General features: G+C 41.3%; 1 protein-coding gene across 15 annotated transcripts in view; it reads left to right on the top strand.

The window, feature by feature from the left end:
• The window catches only part of dab1a (DAB adaptor protein 1a), a 167192-nt gene that overhangs the window by 102831 nt on the left and 43561 nt on the right, over positions 1-20800 (top strand). For 3 of the 15 annotated variants that reach the window (XM_067513787.1, XM_067513788.1, XM_067513789.1), the window contains exon 1: positions 18336-18518. The exons of 2 other annotated variants lie outside the window; for them this stretch is intronic. The gene's annotated coding sequence lies outside the window, so the exon portion shown is untranslated. Of the gene's footprint in view, positions 1-18333; positions 18519-19695; positions 19851-20742; positions 20766-20800 lie in introns of those variants that run through there. 10 more of the 15 variants (XM_067513786.1, XM_067513785.1, XM_067513790.1 and 7 more) reach the window with 7 other exon arrangements.

Raw genomic sequence — 20800 nt, 5'->3', positions numbered from 1 at the left:
AACAGTCCGAACGGATCCGGCGCAGGTGGCGAATTTCCTTTGCGCAGAAAAGTGCACTTTGCGGAAGGTGTGTCATAATAAGTGTAGTTGCACCTTAGAGGAGCCTGTGGATTCAGTGCTCTGCTCATATCACTGCAAACAATTCACTATTGCTGCTGCTGCTGCTGCATCGGGCATGTGTGTGTACACATAGTGCTGGGCGGTTGTGGGGGACTGACCTCCTCACTGTAGCACAGTGGTCAGGGGCTGCGTGTGATGTTGGGCGGGAGGTTTGCTGCATTCGGCATCTGTCTCACGGTGTCTTTCCGCGGGAGATTAAGCGCCAGATTACACGCAATTATTAACTAAAAAGCAGTAAAACCACAGCCAGATCTGACTCCTTTCTTGCCCTGGGGACGTCTTTTACAACAACGTGCTTTCCTCTCGTAAGGTGTGTGTGAGTGTTTGCCTGTTCCTCTGACCAAACGAAAATAAATATTGATTATAGGTTATGCAGTCCATGGTGACTTAATCATATTATTACCACTTAAGTGAGTCTTTCGTATGAATTTTGACTCATCAGCTCTTGTTTGTTTGACCTTGCTGAGCGAAGATTTTCAAAAATCCTTTTTTTTTTTACTACTGTGTTGCTACACACTCTTGAAAACTTTACTTGATGTTGCTTCATGCAGCGTTTTACCTCCGCAGTGGTAGAAACGTAGCACTTTGGAGGGCTGGCTCACAATGGGAATGAAGTGAAATGAAGTGGATCGCGGTACACTGGAGGTTACGTGGATGTTGATGAAGTGCTAGTGCAGAAATGTAGTCAATGGTGTGTGGGCTATAGCTGCTTCAGCCACTGGGTTTGGGTTGATGGAGGAAGAGAGGGAGAGAGCGACAGAGGAAAGGAGAGTTGAATGGGCGACCCGGTCAGTTTGCTCTGGGGGCGTCAGGCTCAGCTGCAGCTAAAAGCCGCATTAATCACAAAGCTGTGGTGCTCTGCAGACCCTCACTCTCTCTTTCTGTCTGCACAAAACCTGCATCAGCTCTGTGCTGTGTGATGTTAGTGTGTGTGCATGGTTTCACTAAGCGAGTACTTGTTAGACTTCTTTCACATATGTAAACCAGTAGGTCACTTGGCCTGGGAGAGTGGCAGGTGCAGCCCAACCACCTGCCCGGATGGGAGCAGGACTACATTTACTCAGCAACTTTTAGGTTTTACTTCAAGTACTTCCAATTTGAAAAACTCTAAAGCTATATTACACTGAACATACAATGGGAGCATTGTACACTGTGCACGATATTTTTATCATTACACATGTAAAAGACATTACCATGACATACAACACAACCTGAACATTGACACTAATAACTTTAATTACAACTCTCAGTTGTAATGAAGTTGTAAGTTGTACAATACCGAATGTACTTGGATAATTAAATACTTTTTCCTCTAGTGCTAAATTAACCTCTTACGTCTGCTTGTATGGGCCCAGCAACTCCATGTTGTCATAGAAACCCACACTATTGTGTGGAAAACACTATTGAAGGTTCTGTTTCTCTCTTTTTCGGTGTTCCCCAACATCTGCTGTATCTACAGCTTCTCTTTTCTTTTTGCACATTCTCTGTCACTTTGCACAGTGCAGCCGGCCTCTTGCAATTTACGTTTTTCCAGTGCACTGTAATAAGTCTTGTATCTGTACACTGTGTAACACTGTACAATGAACCTGAATGAACATTGAAACCAGTCTCTACAGAGAAAAGAGCTCTTTCAGGCGGTGTAGTCTTGAGATCAAGAAATCATTGGAAGTAAGAGCTTACTGTTCCAGTTAAAGCTTTTCACAACCTGTGCAAAAGTAACTTTAGTCTCAGTTAGAAACATGGCATGATGTCTGGAAAAGCCATCTTTTCACAAAGATTATGCTGCAGAATAACACACATCACCATGTAAATGTCTCTTTCAAATGACAAGCTATAAAAATAAAGCAATGACATCAGGCTTAAGGCATTTCCTTAACAGTGTATGGTGCAAAGTTTGATTCACAACATTGGTGCTATGTAAGTTAGGGTGGCCATTGAGCAAATGTAGGTTCACTGAATCTTTGGTGAAAACACACCCGGGTCCCAGGTGATGTGTTAAGCCACGTCCAACTTGAATTGTCTTGGAAGTGTAGTGTTTAGGTCACTACCTTAAAGGATTGTGGAAAACAAAAATTGGAAATGGCAGAAATTGGCCTCTTAAGACTGACACCCCGTAGAGTTTAACTGTAACTTTATCATTTGCATACTGTTGCTGCATACTTTGCTGTGGCACCCCACTTGTTGCTATGGATACAATTCAACGCTACGATAAATTGACAGCCTATTCAAGTCACCTGCTTGGCTCAACGCCGACTGTGTCTCAGTAGCATTTCTTTAAATTAGCTGTGGTGGAAACAATGAGCAGGCAGCTGCAGTGGTATTAAGCTTGTGCCGCGAAAATAACTTAACATTCACCGAGCCCTTCATTACTTCTTCTTTCTCTTTGACCTGGAAGCCTGATGGGAATGTCTTTTTGTTGTTGTTTTTGTTTTTTGCTCACTTTTTATCTAGCTTGACAACAACAATGAGAATCCTATTACAGACTTGCCTTGCTCACTTGCTTTTGGATACATTTTGTACTGCTGTGTCCTTCTTCCATTTGACAGTTCCATAAGTCAGTGCTACTTTTTAGGCGAGCTTCAATTTTCAAAGGTGAACTGCTGTGTAAATGCAATTCGTGTTTGACATTCTCCTCAGCTGTGTGCACACAGAGCTCTACAAACCCATCAGCAGGAAAATCATGTCAAATACAAAATCATACACTCATTGTTATTCTGCTTTGGGTATATCTAGAATTATGCAACAACTGTGCATTTTCCTTCTTCTGTATGGAACCTCCACCCTCACCTCTGTCAGATAGTTTTACTGGAGGTGTGTCAACGTAGCTCTAACTCATGGCCGAACCCGCAATGACTTCTCCTCAGTACAAGTTCAGGGATACTGCACAGGCACTGCTATTAACTGTATCCTCATTATACCTCTCTTAAACATACATCATTGTCAGTTCTTGGAAACAAATAGGAAACAAATAGGAATATGCCTTTGTAGCTCCTCTGCTGAGATGTTTTAAACAGGTTGTAACATGTTAAATATTGATATTTTTCAGTAGGGATTCCACTGCCAAAGAAAGAGGAAAGAGGGAGAATTGACTGGCTCACATTGATCCACTTTTCGTGTGTGTTTGTGTGTGCGTCTGAGAGAGAGAGAGAGAGAGAGAGAGTTAGACAATCTTTAATGTAATCGGCACTGAGGATGTCTTTACAGCCCATTGGGAGTGTGTGTGCCTATGCATGTACGTAAGTATGTATGTCTGTACCTGGAAAATCTATATTCTCACAAGCACAAACATACACATTTTAAGCCTTAAGACACTAAATGTGATGAGAACTGTTATTACCACCGATTGTGGATACCTCTGGCATACAAACAGGCAGACCCCCTCCCCCTCCCCCTCCCGACAGAGGGGCTGTGAGTGAGCAGGGCAGTCTATCCAGAGGTGCAGATCAAGCTGCCAGCTAATCTGCCTCCACAGTCTGTAATCTGTAATCTTCTTAAAACACTCACAATCTGTCCACACCATGGAGATTAGCATGTGCAGACACAACAACAACCTACACACAAACAGACACATTCTCTGTTCCATTATATTTGACCACAGAAAGACTGCTGTGTGGGATTGCCATGCTCTTCGTCTGCAGCCCCACCAGCCAACTCTACCCAGCAGTGTGACTCCAAATTATAAAAAGCAGAAAATAGAAGAAGATTCAGTTACGTTTCTTTACATGTTTACTCATCAGGCGTCAGGGATGTAATGTACAGCCATCACCAAACAGGAATTGTGGATAAGCTGGTGTGCAGGCATGTCAGTACAGGTATTATAAAAGTTCACATCACACAATTCTGTACCTCCTCTTGTTATTGATTGAAGTCTCTCACTGCCTCTGGGTTTTAATGCAGGCCACTGTCCACTATTATATTCTCTTCTAACTTACTTTGTAACATCACCTACATTAGTTGGAATATTCTGTACTCTGGTATCTCAGTGATTGTTGTTGTTTGGAGCGCTTTGCCTTAGAAAGATGATTTTATGCATGTAACTTCTTAAAGCCTGACCTACAGCACTGCTTTGATCATGTACCTGAAATGTACTAATAATACTTTATAGACTCTACTGGGATTAGTGAAATTTGTTGTGTTTTTGATGATTTCTCACAGTGGACTTGAAGCTCTGCTGTGTGAAATTCTTCATTAGAAACTTTACTGCAAATAGAGTGGATCAGGCAGCCTTGGCAACTTTGATTATGTTAATGATGTCTTATGGACATGCAGATCCTCTGGAACATGTGTCACAAATTAGCCTGACACAAGCAATTTACGACAAGAATCTGATGTAGAACAGTCATATGAGAAAGACTCAGAAAAAGTAGGAGAAATCTAACTCAATAACACAAAAGTGTTCTTGCATGAGGCCCATTGTTCTTTTTTTTTTGTAGTTTAAAGAAAACACTTATAGTAAAAAAAACTTGTGGGGTGACTTTAAAATATGTTGGATTATGGTTGTTCATTAAACCATGACAAAAGTTGGTTCACATTGTTCAGTATATTTTGTTACTAATACCTGCTTAACATGATGGTTTTGTACTGATTCTGGTACAGTGACTAACTGCATCATGATCTTGTAAACTGTGGTAAACGGGACCATGGTTTGAAGATCTTCAAATGGCTCATTTTAATGGGATATTTGTTTGACCTAAAAATAAGTTACTATTACTTAAAAGATAAGGTAACAATTTGCATGGACATTATTGAGTAGGAAAAAAATAAAATAAAGTACCTAAAGAAAGTAATTTGACAGCTTAATACCACCAAAGCTTTTAAATGAATATTAAGTTGATTTAACATAATTTGACTTTTAGAGGTCCAGATAGGTTCATTGTACAAGACTAAATATGCTAGTCTAACTTTGGAAAAAAAATAGAATTTACTCAATATTATCATACCTGGAACTACTTAAAACATACATGCAAATTGTTACCTTAATTTTCTGTGGTAAAGCCAACAAATGCTTTTTTAGAGTGCAGCTTTGTTGATGCTCTTTTATGCAGATGAGATGTCGATTGATGAACAGAAATTCTTGACTTTCTCCATTCTCACACTCACATCACTATTAGTATTTCACATTATTATCACCCCCACCCCCACAATCCTATTATACAGTACAGCAGTACAGTGCATGTCTGTTTCTCCTGCTTCTTTCTCCAGTGAGCACCACTTTGGGGTGAAATCACAAAGGTGTTGCCTTTGGTAATGAGTTTCCAAAACAAACAAAAAGCACTTTAGAGCAAGCATTTGGAGGAAGTAAACACACACACACACACACACACACAGGCATGAACTATACAACAAGTCACAGCACATTAACACTTCAATTAATTCACCACCTTACATTCTAATTTCCACAGTAGTCAAGATCCCTGACCACCCTCAAAACACCCACATCCCTGCCTCCAAACACACAAACGCACACATACATACACATGCACACACACACACACACACACACAATGGTTATGTATGGTTCACTGTGTCGTGCCTCAGCAGACCACAGCAGTATTACATGCTCATTGTGACATTTTTGGTCTGGAGAGAAAGCAGCAAACAAAGGCTCATAAATTACATTTTAATTTGAGTTCTCTACCTTTTATACAGACATGTACAAAAGAGAGGAGATCCCTGGTTTTGTACAAAATTCTTTAGTCAAGGAATACAATAGATAATGAATGCATGTTCAGCATGGAGGGAGAATGGGAGTGGGTTCTGGCTGAGGGGTTTGTTAGCTGCACTTCCCTGTGGAATGGCTTCACTGACTTCCACACTCACCGTGAGACTGCAACAAAGTTAGAGAAAGAAATAGATTGAGACAGGAATGGAAAGATGTTTTCCTTAGAGGATTTCCTCTTTTCATGTCTCCCCCTTCTTTCTTTCTCTCTTTGTCACTCTCTTGCATTCTCTCCATCTGTGCTTTTTGTAGCTGCACACTAATGAATTTTTAACCGTCCCATGATTCTCCCCTTTGTCTATCCCTTACCCTGTTTGTAAAGATTGGCCACAATTCAATATCCACCATTAGCTACTGCCTTCACTGCACATAAGTCACAGAGATGATTAACAGTATGAAAACTTCTCACATGGCAGTAGTAGTGCAGCATCTTACTCAGTCAGGTCAAGGTGACATAGCTGACCCTGAATCATTTTAGAAGACAAGGGTTGGGTAAATGAATCCCATCCACCATACTTGGTGCTAAGGCTGCCTTGTTTGCTAAACATCTGGTAAAGCAGATGAAACAGGGAGGGAGAGGGCCTGAGGCTTGCATCTGTGTCCAGGACAGGCAAACTGTTTCCAGATCTCATCATGTGCAGCTTCTCTGGAGCATCCGATTCACACCTCTAGCTGTACTAGAGAGTGGCTGGACACCCAGAGACTGCTGCATTGAGCCAGCTGGGCTCACAGTGTGTGACGTATACCGTTACTCATTTATGACACTCATGCACTTCCCCATGCATTTTGTCCCATTTAAAAATGAGTGTGCTTCATTTCATAGTGCTCAGGATTTCAGTGTCGCACACAAGGATCCTTTTTTTTTAATCACAGAACAGAGTTTTATGTGGTTTCACGGGTCATGAAATCTGCTCTACCTATAAACCAAGTTAAGTTTCAATTAAGGCAGAAACATAAAAATGATCGAAATGGGATTTTTTATACAGCAAGCCACAGTGGAAAACCTCTGAGGATTTGGATTTAGTGATTTTTATATTTTTGCTTACAGTGCTCTACCTGTGACTGATCTTGTAAGCTGTTCTTTCTAGTACTGGACATTTTATAATCACAGTTTTGAAAATGTTTAAAATAGAATAAAATGAAATATAATATAATACATAAATTCAGGCCACTTTTGCCCACTATCACCAGTGCCCTCATAACCTTGTACTAGAAACCTGAACTTGTCAGTACTAACTTTGGCTCCAGTGGCCCCTTATTGCTACTGGAAAGCAACCTTTAATAGGATTCTCATAAGAATAAATTATATAAAAAAAAAAAAGATAGATTACATTTACTTAGAAATTATTCCATTATTTCCTATGCTTTAATCAACATTTCCACATCTTTTGTGCAAATGTGCAAATTCATTATTCTCCTACTAAGATATTAATAGACAGAGTGACATACTTAAACAATCCCATGGACCTCTATTGATGGAAATGTGAAGCTCATAACCAGTATTTCAACCTTGGACTCACTGCCATAAGTCCTTTATTTGGAAAGTATCTGGCATTAAAAATGTGCACGTATAGTCAATTGAACAATCAGTTCAAAACCCCAGATCTGCAGCATAGAATGATGAGTTTTTCAACAAATGTATATTAGCGCATTCACAGAAATAGAAAATATAGACGACTTCTTAGCGCATTTATTTGAGCACCATTCTTATGACATACCATACTGATATCCCCCCAGTGTAATGTTTTTTTTTTTTCACTTCAAATGTTGTTTACAGAATGTCACTTAAGAGGATTTGACCTGCATACGCATAAATATACATTGGTGATAATGATAAATTGCTGGAATGATGCTGGAATATATGCTGGAATTTTTCAGCTCAAATAATCCCTGAGCTTGTTAGGAAGACTTAGTGCTTTAGAATGAGCTTCAGAAGTAGAGCTTTAGCGGTAGTAAGCATGTATTTATTTGACAAGCATTTACAGGAAATGAAATACAGCTGTACTATTTAGTATTTGAAAGCCTAAAGTAGCTTAAAGTTGCATTAAAGCATTTTTGACTATTAGTAGGGAGCAGAACTATAGAAAAATGTTGCATGGAACTTTGATACCACATCATCTTATCAAGTTCTTTTGGCCACGTCTGCAGCTATGGGCAAACAATTGTCATCCTATCCATGAAACAGAGAAACAGAGGCACTATTACATGTCTAACTTGTACAAGAACACATTTACTTTGCTCTTGGTGTGACCAAACTGCTGTTGTGAAATATCAGTCACTTTGTTTGACTTACTATTGACCTTAGTCTTCAGCTCCCTGTGTCCTTTGGCTGTAGCATTTCAAAAATATTAATATATAGAAAAAATAGCATTTGTAAGCTACTGTGATGCAAGCAACTCCTCTGCCTTACAGTAAGATTGTTTTGGTGTGTCAGACAGTCACTGTGGTAAAAGCTGAAATGTTTGCAGATCTTTACTGTTAACTCCCTGTTGGATTAGTAGGACTGTCAAGCCTTTCATTTAACATGGAGTAAGTCAAAAAGATATGGAAAAATTATGTAATTCCAATTTTTTTAGAGCTATATTGTGATTTACTTGCAGCCTTTAAAAAAGTATTTACTTCTTTTGTATTCACCACAAGCAAACCATGATGATAAATCATTATCAATAGGTTACTGTCACAGTATAAGCTGTTCTTTCATGTATGCCATGTGCAAGAACATGGCCAAGGGAAATGTTTGACTAATTTGTTTTTTTCAGACTGTTCTTGTGCTTTTATTCTTGGCTTGTCCCTTCAGGGGTCTGCATGTTGATTTGGCATGAGTTTGTACACCGGATGCCCTTCCAGCCGCAACTTTCCCATTTTGTCAGTGCATCAAGGACCGGCATCAAGGTCACCCTTAATGGGTGGGAGGGCGCCACACCTGTTGGGGTGGGATTTGAACCCAATGCGCTAGCACTGAGCCACCAGGCAGCGACCGAGTTGTTTATGTCTAAATGCATTTGTATGTTCTAACTCATGTCCTACACAAAGTTTAAATAAAGCCTGCAGAGTGTCCAGCGTGTTTAGAGTCTTTAGTATTTAAAAATATTTTTAAATCCCAGTTTAAACTGCAGGGATAACTGGGAGTATACTGAATTTTACTATAAGTCTTTGGGAGATTTAGGAATCCAGCAGGCTTTGTGTGTGTCAGTGTGGTGAGCCAACCAGAGGTCTTTTTTAAGGAGGACTCAATCACCACGTCTCAAGTTATTTGTGCCCCTTGATCGAGTTGAACGGAATGATGACACACTCTACTGGGCTATTGCACTCACACTATCTGATGCGCACACGCAGTATGTGTAACCGAAGGGTAAATTATTATTTTTTTGTATAATAGGGCTTTTTATGCACCCTTACCCTTAGGCCATGACCCTTCTCTCTCTTGGTTTCTCTCCCTCTCACATTCCCACCCCTTTTATATTTGAGTATTAAGATAGGCAGCCTTCATTTAGCTGGAGCTTCTTCGGGATAATAATGCTCTATTCAAAGCAGGGTGAGGGCGGATAGTATGATAAGTAATATGGGGAAATCAGGGTGTTAAAAGACCACCCACTCCGCTATGGAGCCATGCTCTCTCTCTTTCTCTCTCTGTCTCTCTCTCTTTGGGTGTGTGTGTGTGCATGTGTGTGTGCACATACATGCATGTGCATTGTAAAGAAAAAGTACAGTTTGAAGGATTGGGTTTAAAATAAAGCAACCCAAGCAACCCAGTTAAAGAAAGCTGAAAAGGTGGGACGCAAGAGAAGGAGTATTTGCCATAATAAGGAATAAAGAGGACAAGAGGGAAGTGAGAGACTGAGAGAAGTGAGGTGAGAAATGGCTGTGATTGCCTGGTGTGCCTCAGTGGGTTCTGCTATGTTATTAGTCATATTACCTGCTGCTCTGATCTGCCCGGCTCACCTCACCCTGCCACCTGGCATGTGCATGTTCCCTTGTGCATTTGTGCGGGTACCTAATGGGTTTTAGAGCTGGCGAGGAGTCCACTGTCGCACTTTCCTCCCTCCAGAGACTGCCTACTGGCTCGGAGAAAACAGACTCTTACCTTGGCCTTTGCTGTAAATCGCCCCTCAGATGAGTTCTTACTGTGATCCCCTTGCATTGCCTCTGACCAGAGCTCTCTTGAGAGAACAACTTAATGATTCCCAGTCTGATAAAAAAGGCCCAAAGAGTAATGGAAATGTGTGCTGTGGGGAATATTAGAAGCCTGTATTGTCTATCAGGTGGTCTTCCTCAAGAATGTACCTCTTTACCAGAGTGGATTGACCTCTGCAATTTATTACCGTACACCACTGACATCAATCACATCTCAGCCCACAGGAAAACATGCAAAATGATAATATCACAGCAGCACCTCACAACTAGCCACATGTCTGCCGTTGTGGCAGCTTGTATGAAATTTCTAAAATGTCTGTGCGGTGGTTTCCTCCACAAGTGACTATACATAAAAGAGTTAATTCTTCACATAAACGTGGTTGCCCTATTACATGATTATCTCATGTTTTAATAAGCCCCCAACTCACTTTCTGATGTATTTTACGGCATTAATAGGCTACCTGCGTTATATTGGTTACACCTAGTAACGTGTCTGTAAGTCTTCCAACATGGCCTACAGTAAATTACTATTTTTTAAGTTGTGAAGAGATACTGATGCCCGATCACTCTGTAAAAATGGGTTTTTATTCATAATGCTTATAGTGTTTTCATTATCAGTAATATAATTAATTTATATATAGTATAGTATATATAGTATATAGTATAGTATAGTTATATAGTTATATAATTTGGTTTAATTTTTTAATTTGACTTAAGTTAGGACCACAAAGTAGTGAAGTGTAAAAAACAGGAAGCATTTTTAATTTTATGTGATGCATTATGAAAGAGATGAGTAGCGGCATTAGGAAACCCTGTAGTGAGAACTGAGGGCAAGCATCCCTAGTGGTCATGATGGGCATTAATTAAAGCTACAGCAGCAAAATAAGTTTAAAGTCAGTGATGCAGCCTATGAGAGAACTGAGAACACCACTAACATACCACTGCTCCCTCTCACTTAGCAATCGTCACTCATGTGCCACAGCTCTACTGTATCTATAACGGTCCAGACTACAGTTTGTTACCACTTTTATTTTAGAACTGTTACAAGTTGTGTCTCATTCACATTCACACATAGATGGCAGTAAGCTACCATACAAGGGATTGGCCTAACCAATGGGAGAATTTGTGGTTCAGCATGTTGTTCTGGAGGGGCTACGGAGTGAATCGCCAACACTGTGAAGAACCTACTGAGCCACAGCCAGCAAAGTTTCGAATAGACGACTTATATATTGGACACTTAACTTATATTTAAAATCCCAAAGCCCATCACATAAATAGAAACAGTAGATGGACCTATGGCTCTAAAGTGAAGTGTTGCTGTAAGTGGTGGTGTGCATAGATGTCCTGTGGAGTGTGTTGTAACTGGGCTAGGGAAGTTCTCAGGGGTGTAGCTGTAAATTAAGACAACAGAAAAAGGGAATGGGGTAGGAGGAGCACTTCCAGGTGTTGCAGAGCATTTAATCACTCACCTGTGAGACTAATGAGATGAGCCAGCGGACCTTGCGTATACACACACACGCACACACTCATATATGCTCACACATACCCGCACAATCTCAAGACTAGTGGGACTAATTACGTAACTCCACCACAGTGAACGAACCACCACAACGGTGGCTAGTTAAAGCTCATCCAAACACACATATAAATACAGGACAGCTGGCAGCTGCCTTCCTAGCTTATTATACGGCTCCTATCTTTCTCTCCTCCTTGTCCTGTTGCTGTCTAAAGCCACAGGGGAGGACGAGAAGGAGATAAAGAACAGAGTGGTAGCTAGTAGGTCATGAGGCAGATAGGTAGAGGCAAGTATTGGCTGCAGGCAGCGCTACAGGTAACAAACACATCAGTCACATCCACAGTGCACCTGTTACTGTACAGATGGCAAGCCCTGGGAGAGAGGCAGGCAGAGCAATGAAGAAAAATGAGCAATCAGGCCGAGCAACAGAGAGAAGGAGAGACAAAAGGAAAGGAGGAATTATATTTTTCATTTTTCATGGGGAGGTTGTTAAACGAGATCGAGGAAGGGAAGAGGGTCAGGAGAGCTCCACCTGTTTGTGTAACCCCATGGTAACAGGGCAGTAGGGCTAAGGGGAAGTTGAAGGATGAGGAAGAGAGGGATTTTCTTAACCTGTGTGCTCTGCCTGGAGCTAATCGTCCTGTGTAATCTCGTACACACATATATCTGCATCAATTCTTACTACCTCTTTTTTCTTCTTTTAGTTTCTCTCTTCTTGTTCAGCCCCACATAAGAAATAATTCTCTTCATTACATGTATCTTCATCAAAGACACATCCTCCAAAGCTCTCTCTGCTCTCAAGATCTTCCATTATAAATTTGTTCTGTATAATCTCAGAATAAAAGATTTAGTCTGTATGTGTGAGGGTGTGTGTGTACGCATATCAATGTGTGTGCACATGCGGTAGTGCCTGCAGCTATATATCTTAATCTTCTGTCTATTAGCATATTTAGAATTCTCGTTTAGCTAGTGGAGGCATCTGATAGGCTAATTTCACAGCCCCGCTGGCCTTCATCTTTATCCAGGAAGTGAAGAGAATGATGTGTCTTGGGAATAAGATGAGAAGAAAACAGAACTGCTCCAATCCTTTCTGTTTCAGTCACTCTCCGAACAGATCTGCCCGAATTCTAAATGAATTTAAAAATGGTCCCGGAAATACAAATTTTGTTTTAAAAGATGAGTTTGGCAAAAGTAAACTCTTAGCTGTGGGTTATGCTCATTTGCATTTGTTGTTTTCTAACATAAAAAGTAACTTGTATGTAATAAATTGACTTTTAGAGGTTTTAAAACACCAGGTTTTGAAGCGATAAAGAACCCTTCAGACATTTTTACAGCTATGCTGTCAGACCTGTGTCTTAGTCCAGAGGAGCAAAGAGGTCACATCAAACAAGCAGAATCCAAATAAAAAATAACTCATAAAAAGTCTGCAGCTTTTGGCTTGACCCTTCAGAGGTCGCCACTGGAAGGAAGCAATGTGTTCCACACGTTGATTTGGCATGGCTTTTATACCAGATGTCCTTCCTGCTGTAACCCTCCCATTTTATCCCATTACAGCCGGAAGGCTCGTGGCTGGTCCCAGGATGCTCCTTGGTGTCTGGGCAGGGGTGCGCCTGGTGGGTTGGGATTTGAACCTGCAGCCTTCTGTATCCCAACCCAATGCTTTACCGTTGAGCTACCAGGGCCCAAAACAAGGTCGCATCCCCGTGGTTTTAATATTAATCTCCATAGATGTAGTGGAGTTCATATAGAGCGCACAAACACACCCAGCCCCGGCTTTTCTCTGTGTTTGGCAATGGACATTGTGTCTGTGTGTTTGTGTGTGTGTGTTTGAGAGAAAGGGGGAGAGGGGAGCAGAACGAATGGGGGAATCAGATTGCCTATTCCAGTCACACAGATCGTCTTTCACTCCTCAGCTTGTGACAGCACATTTCCTTCCCTCTTCATGCTGCTTGCCTCTTCTCTACCAGTTCTCTCTTCCTTTACCCTCCTCCTCCCTTTGCTCTCTCAAATGCAAATGTGAAATTCAAATTAGCTTTATTGCCATGACAAGCATTTTTATATAACATAATGTACAGTAGTGTCATAACAGCAAAATTCTTGTTCTTTGTCTCTTTTAATCCCAGCAGCCTCGTTCCCCTTCCCTTCCATTATCGCCTTTCGGGTTATCTCTCTCTGTCTTTTTCCGTATCTTTGTCCCATTTTTTTGTTTTTCTCACACTACTCTCAGTTTGCCCGGCCCTCTCTGTGCTGATGTGTGTATTGCTATCATTAGCAGCTGCACTATGATGGATGACACTTAGAGGCTGGGCCCTGACGGGGTGGGACTCTGCTTAGCACACCATCATTACCTGCACTACATACACAGACATACACACACGAGAAAACACTGATACCATGTTTGTGTACCACTGTAACCATACCAACAGTTATTCCCAATTAATCCATGTCTGATACAAATGTCTCTCAGGTTTCTCTCTTTTTCTCTCACATACACAAACACACACACACACACACAGCCCCCTCTGAGTTTTAAGAGGTTTGTATTGACTCAGAGCCCCTCTGGGAAGTGAATGCCAATAGCCCCTCTACTCTTTCAGAATTCAGACAGACCAGCAGTCCAATAGACCATAGGGTGCTAAAAGGGTCTATTTCAAGTCCTGGCAGCAAGTTTCACCTCCAGGAACTTCTGCTGACTCCATATGCAGCATGATTTTTGCACATCGCCATGGTGTCTCTGTATGTGTTTGTGTCTTTGGCTGGAAATGTTTGTGCAAAGTTCAAAGAGTTTGGAATTCACAAGTGGAAATTATGCAAATCATGTCCTGAGTCTGACAATCCCCTGGTGATTCACTCTGAATCTGCTGGTGACATCAGAGGCTGCAGTCTTTATCTGAGCTCGCTGAATGTGTGTGTGTGTGTGTGTGTGTGTGTGTGTGTGTTGTTTCGGGGACATTTTGGTCTTGTGGGATATTTGAGCTGATCCTCACAACTTAAAACGACTTCTTCAACACTAAAACATGGTTTTATCAATGGTTTCAAACTTTGTATATTATGGTTTTACATGGTTTTACGTGATGTATCATGGTTTAACAGTTTTAGTGTTAAAGCTAGACTTAGGATAGATTAGGAATAAGACATGAGCTTATGCAGTATATGAATATGTCCAAACAAGTATAATGAGATCTGACTGTGCATGTGTGTACTGCCTGTGGTGTGTGTGTTAGTGTGTGTTTGTGTGTGTGTGTGTGTGTGTGTGTGTGGGGGGGGGGGGGGTCCTTGTTGTCAGAGTTCGTAAGAAACAACAAGGCCCTATTAAACACGGACAGTAAAGATTGATTTAATAGTCTGTGTTGTAACTGGAAGAGCAGGCAACTGTGACAGTGTGGCAGGAACTGTGACTGACTGATGCCACTAGTGGCAGGAGAAAGAACAGCTAGGGGTGAGTTGAGGATGTACTTGTACCTCCTTAGGGAATATCTTTCCCAAGGGTTGAAAGGGGTACATTGAACCTAGACATTCCCTCCGCGGTTAGTCTGGGCTCAAAGGGCCGACATGGAGAATCTGTTCCTCCCCCTGCAGCACAGGCAGACTGATATACAGTTTGAAACCATCGATAAAGCTCACCCGTTGGCTTCTCTAGACGTGTGTCTTGTTGCTGGCAGCGAGCCGCTCAGCTAGGCCTTGCCAGCAGCTTGGAAGTGAAGAAGTTTAAGGCTGTTTGTTGTTGTTGAAGGTTTAGCCTAAAGCATTCTTCTTTTAGACGCTATCTACTCCTCTTCTCTGCTACTCAGTCCTTGTTTTTACTTGATTTTAGTTTACTTTTTACCGTATGCAGAGACTGATGAGAATTTATCTTTGTTTCAAAAAAACTGTTATGTATTTTTGTGTTGGTTATTGCTTTTAAACAGTAAGTGAATTTATTTGTGAAGTCAGGAAATAGGTTAGAGACTAAGTAACATCTGTTTTAAAGTGGTTGTGTAGCTCATTCACTTAATAAGGTTATAATCGGTCTGTGCCAAATATTGGATAGGTGCATACGTAACCAGGTTTTAATCTAAAAGTCTGTGGAGTTTGCTGTCAGCCTTTTGGAGAGATTTTTTGACGGGGTCAGGGTTGTCATCTTTCTCACAGTTCTCAGCTGCAACCTTTATAAGGGAAAAACAAATTCAGTAAAATTGTGAGAAGCTTATTGAGACTGACCAAACTGTAAAAGTTAACTCACAGAAACAACTTTTAAAATGGGCCAAAAAAAACCCCCACTGCTCCTATAAGCTGCGTCTTACATCTTTGAAAAACAATTATGCCAGTGATGACAAAATTGTTGTACAAAAACAGAAACAAGAAATAGACTAACATGAACACAACACCAGGCTACATGAATGAATAGAAAGACGGTGGCTGATTGCCAGTAGTTGTCAGTAGCCTGTCAGTATGTCAGCATGCTGTATGTTCTTCCTGACACAGACTTGTAACGTGTCCAAGATCTTCAGGTTCCATGTGTGTTTGCAGAACTGTATGCATGTAAATCTGAAGTTGCTGGAGGATTATGCAATGTTTATTGTGTCAACATGAAATGATGCAGACACAGTGAAGAAAACTTTTTTCTCTGTGTCTTTAGAGGCACAGTTAGAGAAACCTGTGGTATGTGTGTGTATGTTTGTGCAACTGTATCGTGCGACACCTTGATTAAGTATTTTGAATAATTGATGATTGCATCCTTTATTAAGTCTCAGTCTTGTGCTCTGGCAGGCTCCAGCTCTATTTTTATGCATCAGTATCCTTCTCTTCCACTGGATAATGCGAATCCATCACTCACTTTAGGCTCGGTTGATCAGGGTCCAGAGGGGCTATGGAGGATCTAAATCATGTTGAGTGGACATTTTTAACAGACCAGCAGCACAGTAAACTGTCGCTCAGTGATGATTGGTTTCCCAGATCAAAGGTGACCTCGGGCTTTGGAGGTGCTGGTGACACACTGTCTGCAACTGGCCAAAATTCTAAACTAAGTTGTTGTGAAGCTGCAAGGCTGTGTGACCTTAGTTCATATCTCAAGCTCCACTGCAGGACCTTCAGCCGTCTTGTTTATTGTTTCTGCTGTCATTCCCCTCTGCTCAGTTCTGACAAAAAGGCAGTGTTGGTATGCAGAGGATCAATGGAAACGATCACAAGATCTAGTGTATGTTTCCATCATACTCGGCTGATCATGAAAATCCATTATCATATTGCTGACGTTAGCCGGCTTCTGTTTACTTCAAGCAACCATTAATCTTTGAATCACTCCTGGAGAGGATGGTGTTACACTCACACCTCCACTGAGGTGAGAATAAGAAATAACATGCTGTAGGTTTGGCTGAGTGAAGAGCATGTGAGCTGCAGATAATCAAAGAAAATCATGAACATCCATATGATTAGTCTAAAAATTACAAGTGCTGGAGCTCGGCAAAAAGAAATATAGTTTACATGTGGTAATAGAGATGACAAGAATGATTGTCAAATGAGAACAGTGGAGCAGTGGGAGGAGACCAGACCGACACACAGAGAGGTGGAATCAGAGCAAAAGTGTGTTTATAAAGGCATATCCACAGTCTGTCAGCAAAGCCAAAGCTTCTTCACAAGAAATGAGAAAGACAACCTTACCCACATTGTTGAGCTGGGCCAATTTACATTTTAGAACATTAACAAGTCAGGGAAGACACACACACACACTTGCACACTAGGAAGGTTCAGGGAGAATGAGATCCGTTTTCATCTATTTTCCCTTAAAACATGAGAAACGAGGAATTCCCCAAAGAGAGCGCAGTGCTTTGATATCTGCAGCCCCTTCTCTGTAAATAGGTTAGTTCAAGATGATAAGAACGCGTGTGTATTTCTATGCGCGTGTTTGTGTGCACATGTCCATATTGTTGTAATTTGGGACTTTGCACATGCATGTGAATCCGTCATCTTGTAGGGTATCCTATTTCTAGGAGTAGTTTGTGGGTGAGAGAGAGAGTGTGTGTATGTGTGTATATGTTTACCTTGTTCTGATGAGGCCTCTGATGAATGTTCCTTCTAGTCATTCAGGCAGGCAGGGAGCCATGTGGAGCGGCTTAGAATCCTGTGTTTCCAGCGTTCCGTGGTTCTGGCTGGTGGCCTGGCCGACTGCTTGCTGAACTAGCTGCACTGCTGTTCTTATAGACCTCTAGGCCTTGTGCAATATAGCTGGTGCTTCATCAGTTAAAAGGCTTCGCAAACACTTTTAAAAATGCCCATTTTGGAGTTAGATTTTTTTCCTGCTTTAATGTTAAGACAAATATTTTGCAATTACGTTCTGCTAATGTGGTGTTGTGGTGTAGTATAGATTATAGTTTAGATTAAGACTATTGATTATTGCCATTATGATAAATCCACCAATCATTTTTAATTAACCAATTATTTACTTGCTTCCTAAAATGAGTCCCAGCCAATGTTTCTAAGCCCCATTTTTTAAAATTTACTTTAATAAAAAGTAAAAGAGCAAATAGTCAAATGCTGACCTAGATAATATTTAGAAATATGCATCTATATTATCTGCTAACCTCTAATAAATGTGGCACTGGCATTAATGACACTTCCTGTATTGTTGGCTGAGTACAGGACAAAGTGCAGTGATATGGGTGTGTTATGTGGGTGTGATACTGTACTTTACCCCACTGTTCTCTTTTCTCTTTCTTATACCTTTCTCTGTCTCCCTCTCTCTCACTCTCTTGCATGCCCTCAAGCACGTACACACACACACACACACACACACACACACACACACACACACACACACACACACACACACACACACACACACACACACAAACACAGTAAATGAACATAGTTATAAATGGATTGGTTCCTGTCCCCCAGCCTATCTTACTTTAGTTGATCTTTTACCCTCTCTTTCTGTCTTTTTTCTTTTCCTATGACGCTGTTTCATTCTTCATTGCTCTGTCTCTTCCAAAGGTGGTTTGTCTACCAGAGCTGAGTGGATACTGTATTTTACCTACTACACATCTTAAACTGGTAGGTCTGAATGTTTAACTTTTGCTACACTGTTCTTCATTTATACTTCTGAGGAAAAACACAGCATACGTTGGTGCTTTGGTTGACATGTATTTCTCTCTTTGGATCACTAGTGTAGCCTAGCTGTTATTTTTCAACCAACTCAGTTCCTAAACCTTTCTATGTGATTGTTAATGTAGTTTAAAAGAACAATTATTAATTTATTTGAAATTCTGCACTTAACAGAATGTAACGTAACATTAACCTTTATAACGCAAAGTCCTGATTAGTCATTATTTTCCTGATAGGGACTCAACAATGGTGTCAAGATACAGAGGTGTTAGTGAGAGGGGTAGGTCAATGGTGGGGAGGAGGAGGAAGTTGGAGATGGAGCAAAGGTAGTTAGAAAGGTAGGGTGAGGTAGAGAAGGTCTTTATGATTGTTCATTATTGAGATAGCAGAACGAGTAGAGCCACTAAACGAACACTGAGCCTGATGGACAGAATACAATTACCCTGAGAGAGTGGGAGGTGGGTGTGAAAGAGAGAGGGGCCAAGATAGAGAGCCAGCTCTCCACCACCACCACCACCACCACTTTCCCCCCTTTTCTCTCTTTCTTTCTTTTTTCTTTTCATTCGCCTGGCAGACTTCACTGTAGCTGCAGATGATTTCTGGGCATTAAGCTCCTGTTGGCAGCATCCTGTTTATCAAGTCACACACACACACACACACACAAACATATATACAGTGAGTCCACACATACACGTACACAGAGGCAGGTCCTCACATCACCCACTCACGCCTGTTGGCAGCGTCACATTTACAGGCGTCCAATTTACTGCTTCTCCTCCTTCCCTTCCAGTCTGTGTCTCCCCTGGTATGGCTTCATACTGCTGTCTAAATCCAGACACAGTTAAGCCATGTTCACATCCTACTCTGCTCCTGCTTTTGGCTCCCATGCTGATTTCAGGTCAAACTGCCACTATAGTGTTCACAAGGGCTTCCTTCATGTTATTTGTGTGTGTGTGTGTTTGTGTGTGTGTGTGTTTGTGCGTGAAGCAGGACATTTTATAGCTGAAGAAAGACATTTATTTCTCTCTCTTTTTTCTTTTTTTTTTGTTGAGAAATTAGCTTGTTCTCCCCACCAGGGACTGTAGCTTAGATGTTGGACTCTATCCCCGAGTCTCTGGAGAAACAACCATATGTCTGGAGCTTTAGGGATGTCTGGTGAATAGCGCTGCAGCAGATTTTTCATTTTCAGCCTCAGAGTCTTCTTTCTTGCTCTTGCTCATTTTCACCAGTGGACTAGCGGCTGTTTTGTTGAAATGGTTGGATAAGTTGGATGTCAGCTAAGTGAGTAGTGCTCTCTGAGGAGCAGTTAAGCTCACAGAACCTATAAGTTCTGGACTGTTTTGCTTTTCTTTAATATTTCTCTATTTTTGATTATGTTCTGCATGTATGTTCTTGAATATAATTTTGAGTAAGTTTAGCACAAACACTGTTTTCAAGATTAAAGCAGTGACTAAAAGCAGGGCTTCTAAAACTTCCTTCCTATTGGTTCAGATCAAGGATTAACAGACCCAGATGCTGCCTGAAAGACTGCACTACAAGAAGAAGAACAAATTCAGAGAACAAAAAGGAAAGAGAAGAGAGGGATAGGGTGGGGGACATGTTCAGGTTTAGAGCTGAAGCTGCTTTCAGCTCGTCCATTCTTTCTGTTCTGATTTTACTTCCTTGGGCTTTTTTTTCTCCCCTTTTACCCTTTGCTCATTATCTTACTCACCCATTCTATGTCCCCTCACCCCTCACTTTCTTTCCACTCTGTTCATTTCTCTTCCCTCTAACCCCTCTCTCTTCATACTCGCTCTCTCTCCATCCATTTTGTGGAACAGTGCTGCTGATAATGCCTGTAATTGGAGTGACTCACACTTTTCCAGTGTGTTTGGACCAGATAAAGAATATTGTCAGCATTTTGCCGACATGGCCTCTGCTGGCAGAATTAAATGGACTCTGTTCTGTTCTGTCTGCAGCAAATTAAAAGCCTCTCAATTCATCTGTTCTCGCCCGAGGCTTACAGGGGCCTCCTATTCACACAGAAACACCGTGGAGTGGGGGGAGGAAGAGAACGGAGAGATTTCCTTCTTCCCCAAGAAGCACCACTCTTTTGGTTTTGTTCAAGCCTGCACTCAGTCACTGTTCGATGGAGACAGAAAGGGAAAGAAAGGTCAAGCCTGATGGTGTAAGGAAAGGTGAAGAGCAGCTCAGAAGGTAGCCAGATTCATTATGCAAGATGTCAACTTGCA

This window comes from Channa argus, chromosome 8, assembly GCF_033026475.1.
Source record: "Channa argus isolate prfri chromosome 8, Channa argus male v1.0, whole genome shotgun sequence".
Taxonomy (NCBI): Eukaryota; Metazoa; Chordata; class Actinopteri; order Anabantiformes; family Channidae; genus Channa; species Channa argus.
This window is presented reverse-complemented; position numbering and strand designations above follow the sequence as displayed.